We start from the raw sequence: 11,072 nt of genomic DNA on the forward strand, positions 1-11,072 counted from the left end.
CTGCAAGAGCTGAGAGGTTGAAAGTCTGGACAAGCATCTAGTGGACCCAGCCACAGGCACCAGGGGCTAATCCAGGCATCCAGCTCATCTCCGGACTCTGTCCTGAATTCAAGGCCCAGGTAGAGTAACCTCAGTATTCAAGTCTGTCAGCACGTGGCTGGGCCCCTGGACTCAGGGGGGTGGAGTCTTGGGTAAACTCCTTACTGCAATAAAAAGGACAGGATCTCAGTGGAGAGAGCCTGGAATAAATGTTAAGTTTCAAGAGAGAGACTGGAACGGGAGGGAAGGAGGGACACCCACCTGATCCAACAGCGATGGCATTGGAAGCTGTCCCCACAGCCAGGAAGACACCTGGGCTGTGAGGGGTGGAGCACAAGCTTGCAACCAGATGTTCTTAAAATCCTTGCACAGTCTGTGTGGATCCTTAAAAACTGGGCAGGGCAGAGCCGGCCACGGTCAGGTGGCCTCACCCGGAGGTGTCCTGCGGTGTCATCATTCCATTTTCCACATTTCCACTTTTCAACCACTTCAAGAAAAAAAAAATGTCTAGAAAGTTCAATGTTACCAAGTTTAGAAACCAAGTAGTCATTAGAGTGAGTGAATCAACATTGATCACAGACTGGTCCTTTTTGGGTTTCTTTGATATTTTCAAAAGCCCAATCTTCCTGTCCCATCTAGGACATTAGAAAAAAAATACACCCAAAGAATGTTCTTTCAAGTGCATTGCCACTGCAGCTAGATGATGATTATCCCAGCTATTAATTACTATTGCGATTACTGTTGGCATTATGTCTGTTTTTCTGTGTGCCCATCCAATCCCACGTCTAGCCACCACAGCCAGTGCTGTTTTGCCTGGGCAACAGATGCCGTGTGCTGATCGGAGCAGGCCCAGACACCAAAGGCAGCAGCTGCGCCGATCTAGCTGGAGCTGAGTGTGTCAGAGGACGGGGGAACGGATGAGCTGCAGGTGAGCGGCAGGTGAGCCGCAGGTGAGCCGCAGGTGAGCCGCAGGTGAGCAGGTTTACAGCCCCAGGAAGACTGGGATGCACAGGTCCAGGGGTTTGCTGAGGAAGTGTGGCTTCATTAAAGCATCTGTTAATTCCCCAGTTATGCCTGAGGAAGCTCAGCCTGGGTACCAAGGTAAACATGACAAGCGCATGAAAGAAAAAACAGGGCAGATGCCAGGCCATCCCCGTGATCGGGAGACAGCAGCGTGGCAGTCCTGAGAAGGAGTCTGGCAAGAACCAGAACGTGCTCCCAGGCCCCATCGGGAGCACCAGACCCTGGTGGCTCTCCTGGGTGTCAGTACTCGATTGACGTACCTTTCCAGGGCCCAGCTGTCCACAGGCCACATGACATGTGGCTTCCTGGGGAAGTCTCTTCCCTCCTACTAGGCAGTGAGCTCCTCAAACCCGGGGCCTGGGTCTTCTTCGTCTGGTTTCTCTCGTGTCTAGCGCCCCGATTACAACACAGCAGGTTCGAGTAAAAAATAACCGAATTGAATTAAAGACCAAAAGGAAATATTTCTGACGACTCAGAGTTGCCCTGAATCCGAGGTTTAATGAAAGCGGCAGTTCCACAGAGGAGGAGGACGGGGCCAGGAGGGACGGCGGCAGTGAAGGCCCCGAGCAGCCCTCTCGGCACACACGCAGAGCACGCTGCCACACAGGTGTGGGCACACGCGGGTCACACTTGCACAGGGGCCGAACACATGCAGAGCACGCTGCCACGTGGATGTCAGACCTTCCGTGCAGAGAAAGCAGCTCTTGCACAGGAGTGTCCTTGCTGCCTGGTACAGTTCAGATGTCCCCTACAAGCGGTCAGCACTGATCTTGGCGAGTTCATTGCAAGTGGGTGGCGCAGTGTCACTGCAGGAGGCCGAGAGCAGCCCACGCTGCAGTGGAGATGAGCACACGGAGGCCCAGGGGACGGAGCTCCCCCAGCGTCTGGGAACCCCAGGGAAGCTAGCCCAGGCCTGCAGGTGAGAAAAGGTGAGCAGTGACCTCGGGTGACCCTGGGGAGGGCCAGTGCATGAGTCAGGGTAGCCTAACTATTGCAACAAACCACCGCCAGATTTCGGGGATTTGGCCCAAGAAAAGTTTATTTTTCCAACATGCATCAGTGGAGGCAGGAGGAAGTGGCCGGGCTGGTCCCTCTCATAGAGTCATCAGGGGACTAGGGAGCCTCCTCCTTCCACCTGTCACCTCCAGCTTCACCTCTTGGAGCCCTGCACTGGGTCTTCTGCATCTGGCCAGCAAAAGAGGGAGGGAGAGAGGGTAGAGGACCACATTCGGGAAGCTTCTTAGAGTCTAGGCCCACAGGTGGTGGGCCTCACTCGTGCCCGCATCGGCTGAACTCAGCAAAGCAGCCCACCCAACAGCAAGGGAGGCTGGGAAGTGTTGGCTGTGCGTCTGCGAGGAAAAGCACGTGGGGTTGGAGGAACACACAGTAGGAGGCAAGTCAGAGCAGCTCCCGGAGAGCAGACATGACCAGGGAACACGAGAGAACCACGGTCCGGAAGTTGGAAGAGGCCCCTGGAGCAGGAACAGGTCAAAGGACAGGAGCGCCATCTACGTGTACCAGGCCTGCACGAGACGGCACCGAAGACAATGCTGGAAGAAGGAGGGGTAAAATGTCTTCGGAGGACACAGTGAAGATGAAATAAAAAGCAGAAAATAACAGCAAGAAGACAGGCTGCAGTCCCCAGCAGCGTGGGCTCGTGTGGGGAGGGGTGCGCGAGTCACAGCAGCTGCTGGCTAGGGCTCCCAGAAGGGGAAAAGGGAAAAGCCGCAGCTCCCTAGAGTCAGGGGCCGAGTTCCTGGCTGCTGCCAAACCTCAACCTTTGTAATCATGGCTGTCAAGAGGCTGAGAGGCGGCAAAAAGGTCTGTGTGCCTGGTCCTCACGTCTGTAGACTCAGGCTGCCGTCACCTGGCAGGGTGTCTCTGGGTAACAATCCACACGTGTGTTGTGTGGTGCCTTCCGGCCCATGGACTCTGAATGTGACTGTGGTTTTCTCATTGTCTCAGAAGCTCCTGGAGAGGAGCAGGAACCGTGCCCAAAACTAATGACCTGAAGGAAGTTATGAAATATTGCAATTGCTATGTCCGTTTCTTGGGAATGCTCAACTGGAAATAGATACATCATCCCTTTCTTGGAAAGTCGGTTGATCCAAACCACCTCAGATGGAAATGATTTCTCAGGATGTGTCTATGGAATATATTTTCTGTCTTCAGCATCTCAAAAGTCCCAGGTAATTTAGGGGCAATTAACAGAGTCTTCCCTCTGATTCTCGGCCAAATCTCAGAGCTTGTCTCATCCAATGTCTAGAAAAGAACGTCCAAAATCCATTTGTGAGAAGTTTCCATGGGGTAACAATGGCCAAGCCAAGACAACATTTCGAAACGTGGAGAAGACACTGCCCTTTGTTTCTCTGCCAGCCACCGGCAATGAGCTCGGGGAGGGGAGTGGAGGGCCCCGCTGCAAACGAGCCTCTGCCCTTCGCGATGGTGGGGCGAGTGCTCTGAAGGTGCCCAGGGCAGCCTGGGGACCCCGGGGCTTTGCTCTCTGTGGCTCCCACTTTCATTACAGATCTTTCTTCTTCAGCTACCTCCAGGCTGTCATAATGCCGCCAGATGAGATCCCAGAAGTGGTCAGATGAGACGCAGCTCCCAGGGCGAATCCCCGTTTCATTCACTCCCCACCTGCAGAACTCATGCAGGCTACAGAGCACAACATGAGAGATACCCTCCCGGTCTACACTGCAGCCAGGGGCAGTTTTGCCCTCCAGGGGACATTTGGCAATGTCTGGAGACATTTTTAGTCATCGCCATTGAGGGGATGCTGCTGGCATGCAGTGGGGACCCTCACTCCCAGTGACCCACTGGAGGAGAGTTCGTTCCCATACCCACAACACTGGGCTCTGCAGGGTCGGAGTTCTTGGTACCCAAAAAGGCACACTTTCACTAGGGGACCAGAGAAAGGTTCTCGTGAATTGTAAGCTTGACAGCCACTGGGCATTTTGGGGTCCACGTGCCCAAAGAGAAGAGTTGCCCTCCTGCCCCAGATCACCAGGAAGAGGCTGGGCTGCCAGGACACATGGCCGCAGGGACCAGTGTGTGTGGGCTCTGGGTGACTCACTTGGGCACCTCTGTGTAGGCTCTTACTAACTGTGACCGTAGCTGGGCAGATGCAGCAAACCCAGCTTGGACAAGAGCACGGTGACCAGGACTTTGGCCCCTCAGGAATGAGGGGCAGAGTCACACCACCAGGTAGGACACCAAGACTGCAGCAGTGGCAGCTGAGGATGAGGGACTCCAGGCTGAGAGCAGCTCTGTCACCATTCCAGGGGTCAGTTCCAGCCCTGACACCACTACTGCAGCTGTGGAGGTGCGATGTGTCCCACTAATCTCCCGTTTCTAAGCTTCCCCCCCGGGAAGAGGGGTGCACCAGAACCGTGGAGGAGCTGCTCCCAGGCTGCACAGAGAAGTCCGGCAAGTGGCCAGAAGTAAACTGTGCAGGACTGTGGGAGGAATAGCCCAGACTGCCCTCCCAGGAAGGACTTGCTGCCCTGCAGCAGGGGGACAGCCCTCGGACAACCTCGGCTGCAGCTCCCTACGGTCTGCTTGGGCTGCAGAGACCATCTCACCTGGGGTCATGCCTGCATCAGTGAGTGAGCCAGGTGGGGCTGTGAATGATGCACCCAGGACAGTTCCAGCATTTCCCACCAGGTGGGTTGAGGCCTCCTTGAGCCCACATTGCAGTTCAGTTTTTTCTTCTGCCCAGTCCTGCTCCCTCCCCTTTCTTTCCCAGGAGTTAATCTTGTACCCCAAGCTCTATCTCTGCTTGCACATAACCCAACCTGAAGCACAAGCCACTTCTCAGGACTGTGGGACGTGGGGAGGGGGATTCTGTCTGCAATGCCCACCTTTGACTCCAAAATTGCTACTTATGGAAAACTCCAGGGTAACTGACCATCGAGGACAGGACCAGAGAGGTGCCGCAACAGCCCGAGAGGTGTCTAGGGAAGGGCTCCAGGGTGTGGTTTCCAGGCTCACCCCAAGGCACTGACTGGGGGGCATATTTTTTCTGTAAAGGGCCAGTTAGTAAATGCTGCAAGCTTTGCAGGCCATCTGGCCTGCTGCAACTCTTCAACCCTGAGGTTGTCGCACAAAAACAGGAAAAGCAGTGGGTGTGGCTGTGTTTCATGCAACTTCATCCACCAGCGGCAGGCCAAGCAGGGCCCCGGGCCGGCCGTAGTTTGCTGACACCTTTGTGTCTTTCAAGGAGTATTTGGATGGAGAAGGTGCAGACCCATGGCTGTAGTATGAGCTTATCTTTTTCAACCCTTGCAGGTGTGACTCCCTCCTCTCCCCAGCTAGCGCCTTCCTCAGAGCTCCTCCCTGTCTGGAAGAGGATCGGGGGTCCGAGCCCCGCAGGATGGGACAAGAGAAGTGGTTTTCAAGTATTTTTTAACCACAATCCAAAGTAAGAAATATATTTTACTTTGCAACCCAGGACACACATACACTGCTCAAGACCTGTAATGATGGTTTCAGAACATTAGTGGATAATATCTCACACATTCGAAATCCATTTGATAAAATACCAGGTAGTAGTGTTTTAATGAAAGGATCAGACAGGAATAGAATACAATAGAATAGAACATGTCAAAATGTGTAGAAAGGGCAAATACTGTTTCATGAAATTTTTATTGAGGCATATGTTTATAAATGTGAATGTACATTTGTAGACGTGTGTTTGTGTGTGTGTCTGAGTGTGATTCTAGGATAGGATGTGAAATGTATTTCTTGGGGTAATTCACAGTCAAGAAGGACTCAGAAACACTAGCGTACAGCCAGCAATCCCTCCCAAACGCTGCAGCCCAGGGATAGTACTGACCACAGGCAGATCTGCTCACGACCCGCATCCGAAGGACGCACAGCCAGCTGGATTACCCATCATCCGGCAATACTTGTCAAGGCACCTTTTCAAAAACCTCCTCCTCTTCAAAACATTTTCTTATTCCTTTTAGGTTTTTTAACACTCTCTTCTGGCCCGTCTGCAGTGTACTTCTTAGGACTTCAGCTGCCAGTGGAGAGCTCAGGTATCAGCTGTGAGGCCCACGGTGATTTCATTTGGTCTAATGACTTCAAGCTGCTTCCCAGGGCTTTATGCATTGGCCGTGCGTCTGTCCCCAGAGCTTGGCCCCAAGGCTTGGGAGAGCCCTTGGGATCACACTCCAAATGGAAGAGTTTCACATTGACTTCAGAGCCCTCCCTAATGAACTGTCCTCTCCCCGCCCCTGCCCTGTGTTCCAGACCTGTGTCTGAGTGGATGACCAGTAGTGGGAACAGTGGCTGTCACGGTGGGCTCAGGGGGTGCTTCTGCATGTCCACTGGCAGGGCACACATGGGACCATTCCCTGTTCCTGTCCAATGCTGACAGACGCTCACACTTGTCCCAAGTGCCCAGACACATGGTCCTGAGCGTCTCCACGTGGGGACTCCGGTCTCACACCTCCTGGGGACACTGGCTCCCTCCACGTCGTCTCTGTCCGTCAGTCAGTCCCCAAGCAGTGCCTTACAGATTGGTGCTCAATGTGTGTGCATGTGGCTGGGAGAAGGTAACTACAGAAAAGTAAGTGAGACAAAAGCACTTCTGTCCCACCCAAGTACCAGAGAAGGGCTTTTCCTCATTAAATGTGGCTCTCAAATTGCCACCCAAAAGGGCAACTAATGGAGTGACCGGAAGTTTGTGGAACTGTCTGTGACCTGGGCATATCTGATCACACTTCTCTGGCATGTGGTTAGTGTCATTTAGGGCAACAGCTCCTTGTGATGTTAACAAGCATGAAGCATCTAAAATCAGCATGATGGCAGCTAAAATTGGAACCTGAATGTCCAGAGTACACTTCAGTTCCTACCAAGATGCTGAGATGCCAGAGATCAGACAGCCTGTGTCCTTCTCCCGTCCTGTCTTCCCGTTCCGTACCCTATTCCGATGAGACCTCATTGCAAACGCCTTGAGCAGACATCTTTAATCTCATCTTTCACTTCAGGAAGTGGGATTCAAAGAGAGACCATCTGTGCCTCAACAGTTAACGCAAATGGTCAAGTAACATAGAAGCTACTAACAGAAGTTTCCAACGTTCTCTAAGTTATTTCTTGCTTCCCCCAAAATCTATTGCTCAGGTCTGAGCTTTCAATCCAAATGTCCATTCATCATTAAAAATTGGCACAAAATGAAGCAAATGGTTGTTTTTCATGCAGATTGAATTTTTTAAGATGCACGGAAGCAAACTTTGCATGTTCTCTGTCTGAAACCAACATATGTCCCCATCTGGCAAGGGCAGCAGGGATGAAGCCAGTCTTGCCCTCTCGGCAACACCAGTACGCGGACGGCATCCCTTCCTGAGTTAACAGCTGGCACTTTTCCCATGAAGGTGCGGCTGAGCGGCCACCTCTGCCCAGACCTAAAACACAAGTGGAGACGGCGTGAAACTGATGCCTCGGAATCCCCTCGGCTGACCTGCGCGATCAAGTTGGCCCCGCTCTGGGTTTTGGCAGGTTGCCATTTGGATTCACACATCTTTAGACTCTGCAGTGAATATTTAGGTCTCATTCTTGGAAGTCAATAAATGCTTGGCATCTGGATGTTTTTCCTCTTCATTTTCCTGAAGGAAATCGCAATATTGACATAATGAACCTTAGCAGAGCTGGAGACACTCCCCTCCCGCCCCACTAAAAATAACAGTGATGTGAGGACTCGCCCTGGCCAGACACAGGACCGGGAGGATGACGCCCAGTGGCGCAGTGGGGCAGTGCCGGAGCTGTGTGAGGCTGCCCAGGTTACCTGGGGGCAGCCGTGCAGCCAGCTTGTCCCCAGCGCTGCAGGGAGCCTTGACTCCAGGGCTGGGCCAAATGACACTGGCAGGAAGAGGGCCAGGGTAGGCACCTCTGCCAGCCTCTGTGATGACCTCAGGCCCCACAGTCCTGAGGCCAAGGGACCACTGGCTCCAGCTCCACCATGTGGAAACATCTGTCCCCGGCTTTATCTGCTCAAAGCACGTTCCAGTCACGGGGAGGTGATTCACACAGAGGCTGGGAGAGCTGCTCAGGGCCCCATTGGGGTCCCTAGTAGGTGAGGATGACAGCAATCATGACCTCGTCACATTGTGGGGAAGGGAATAAAAGTGAGCCCGGCACATATGAAATACTCAGTAAGTGGGAGGCCCTACCGAGAAGGCAACAACACCATCTCTGGGATTTCGATGTGACCTTGCTCATCAGACAGCGTTCTTTCACAGGAGGGTCTGTGTAGACCGAGAACTCCGGCTGGGGGTTGGAGGGGGGCCTGGGGATGGCAGGAGAGGAGAGGGGAAGGGGCGTGCTGGGAGGACAGGTGGCTTCCTGGCAGTGCCGCTCCCTGCATGGCTGCCTGGGGAGGGAGGGAGCAGGAGCGCCGCCTGTGGCCAGCCCCAGCCGCAGCTTGGAGTCAGGAGAGGGCAGCAGTGTCATGAAGGGAAGAAGGCGCCCCGCACACCGGGCAGGGGCCAGGCAGGGACAGCCCAGCGAGCACAACCCCAGGGTGGGCCAGCGTGGGGTGAGGCCGGAGGACCCGGAGGTGAGGGCGGTGAGTCAGGGATATTTTAGAATCACAGACTTGGGGAAAAACAGGGACGGAAAGCACTTTTAAAAGCACATAGCTCAATTTTCATTTTACATTTTGCAGAAACCAAAGCCAGGTGGTTCGGTAACCAGTCCCACATCACAAGGAAAAGTTAGAACTCAAACCCAGTTGTTTCCATTTAAATCTAGTACTCCAGAGCTTGTTCATAAAAGAATGAATGAATTAATTAATTAAAATATAAATGCTACAGAAAAAATTTAAATCACAATTTATTTTCAAGCTTTCAGTGATACAGTCAAGTGCAAAGTGCATTTGAATTTGAGCCCGAGGTTCCAGCGTTGCGCATAGGAAATCACGGCAGCCTTCGCAAGGCTGTCGGGGCAGGCTCACGGGAACGGGAAGACGGGGCTGTTTGCATCCACTGTCTGAACAGTGTCAGCACGTAAGTCACCACGGGCTCTAAGGGCTCTGTGTGACCACGGGTAGAGAATGCTGTGAACAGTCTGAAAGTAAGAATTCTCTGGGCTTCCTGAACTTTGTGGCTGCTGTTAAACTGAATTTCTTTCTCAGGCCACAGTAATGTAAATAAAGAACCAGGAACTAAAGATAGTTGAACAAAAGAGAAAAGAAACACTGTTGTTATAAAATCAGTTGTGTCCTTTAGAGAGTTTGTGAGGAACAAGTGGAATTTTTCACATGCCCGGTGCAGGGACTGGAAATGTCCTTGCATCTCGCGACATCACAGTGGGAGAAGTGGAGGGTGTGACGCTGGTGCTCTCCCCAGGACCGAGGAGAACGGACCCCAGGGTGCAGGCTCAGAAGATGCAGGGGACTTGTGGCCTGACTTTCTGTGGCCCACTCAACTCTGGGGAGTCAGAGCGACTCGCTGGCTTCCCAGGAGCACGGCTGGCCCCAAGCGTCCCTTCCTAACAGTGGCTTGAATGATGCTGTGTTCCTGGTAAGATTTCCCTCTGGGATAAGAGCTTCTGTCGCCCTTCCAGACGGGAGATTAATCCCTTGACTCAAACACCAGCCGAACACCCTGAGCTGTCCCGCAGGGCGGGACTGAGGGGCCGTGAGAATCCTTCATCTGAGGTGAGTGGGACAGAAGTGTGGGGTAACCTGGGACCCACGACTTGCAGCTGGCGTCTGAAGGGGGCAGCCTTGTGGGAGTGAGCCGTCAACCTACGGTGAATGCAAACTCTGGGCTATTAGTGTCAGAACTGAATTAAATTATGGGACATCCAGGTGGTGTCTGGAAATGTGGAGAATTGGTTGTTGGTGTAGAAAAAAACCCACACCTTTGGTGTCAGAGGTGTTGTGGTTAAAAAGTGTTCCTTTAGGTGGTAAAATCTTCATGTCTCTAGTTTATGGCCTCTTGACTTCATGTACATTTTGAAAAAGATGTTTATGTTCCTATCGAGACTTTGAATTTTGAGTTGTATTTTTTTCTTTTTATTTCTACAGTAGTCCTTCTACTCTGATTTTTATTAAGATCTGAATTTACCCACTTGAACTGATAAAATAAATTATTCATAGATTAGCCAAGTTATAGCAGCCAAGTTATAAACGGTATTGTCATCATAGGGGTGCAGGGAGAAATTCCTGGCATTATGAGGTTAATTCATGGGAACTATCAGAATTTACCTGCTAATATTTGTACAAAATGTGGCCTTGGCCACTCCTCTATTTGGTATCATTCCAGAAAGAATTCAAAGAAAAGTTTCACCTTGGATTTCGTTGCACCAAGAGATACTTTATTCCTACGAAGGCTCTGATGGAAAGAATTTACTCAGTGTAGAGGCTGGAACATGTGTTACTAAATGCTAACAGTAGCAGTAGGGTTCCCTTTTGAATGTTCTGATACGGACTATTCAGCTATGGCCTGTAAAACACTGAAAGTGTCACGATGTCACACAGGCACACACACTTCCAGAAGCCCCTGCTGCCCTCTCCGTGGGTCCCTCTGGCTCACCGTGGGTTCTGCGCTTCCCGCCCCCAGCGCTGCCTCTGCTATTTTGGGCCTCCAGGAGAGGATGTACCAAAGTTTGTGGTTCCTAAAAAGGTTTTTACTTTGAGTGATAAAGTCGGCATGAGAACTTTCTCACACCGTTAGAGCCTTATTGATGAAATGCCGTATGGTGACAGGCAGAGGCCACTTTGCAGAGGACGTCTAGCAAGAGCAGATAAAATCAGATTCCTTCTTTGAGGAGGGCCCGGGGACAGGTGCGTTGATGGTAAGTAGCCATCAGTTGGTGACAGAGATGCGGGAGGACGCACCTCGTCTGGTGATCAGCTGTGTTGACACACCCAGACCAAGGGCTCAGTGACTGCACCCTGTGGGCGGCGTGTGCTCCCTGGGAAGTGTGTCTGTCCCCCACCTGCTCCTCCAGGGGTGAAGCCCCCTTTACGTAGACAGCCCACGTCACCACTGGGGCCGCCC

The 11,072-nt window shown here is 52.3% G+C and overlaps 1 long non-coding RNA gene across 3 annotated transcripts; it reads left to right on the forward strand.

Moving 5' to 3' along the window:
• Positions 1-871: 871 nt before the first annotated feature.
• Positions 872-7,662, forward strand: LOC123621498. 3 transcript variants are annotated; one of them, XR_006729167.1, is made up of 4 exons: positions 872-1,011; positions 1,108-4,728; positions 5,353-5,485; positions 6,033-6,627. It is a non-coding gene; the product is annotated as an uncharacterized LOC123621498 (long non-coding RNA). The 3 variants fall into 3 exon arrangements; XR_006729168.1 differs by lacking the exon at positions 872-1,011 and adding an exon at positions 7,443-7,662 and having other exon boundaries at positions 1,025-4,728; positions 6,033-6,104; XR_006729166.1 differs by lacking the exon at positions 872-1,011 and having other exon boundaries at positions 1,025-4,728.
• Positions 7,663-11,072: the final 3,410 nt, after the last annotated feature.

The sequence above is a fragment of the Lemur catta genome, chromosome 16, assembly GCF_020740605.2.
Source record: "Lemur catta isolate mLemCat1 chromosome 16, mLemCat1.pri, whole genome shotgun sequence".
Taxonomy (NCBI): Eukaryota; Metazoa; Chordata; class Mammalia; order Primates; family Lemuridae; genus Lemur; species Lemur catta.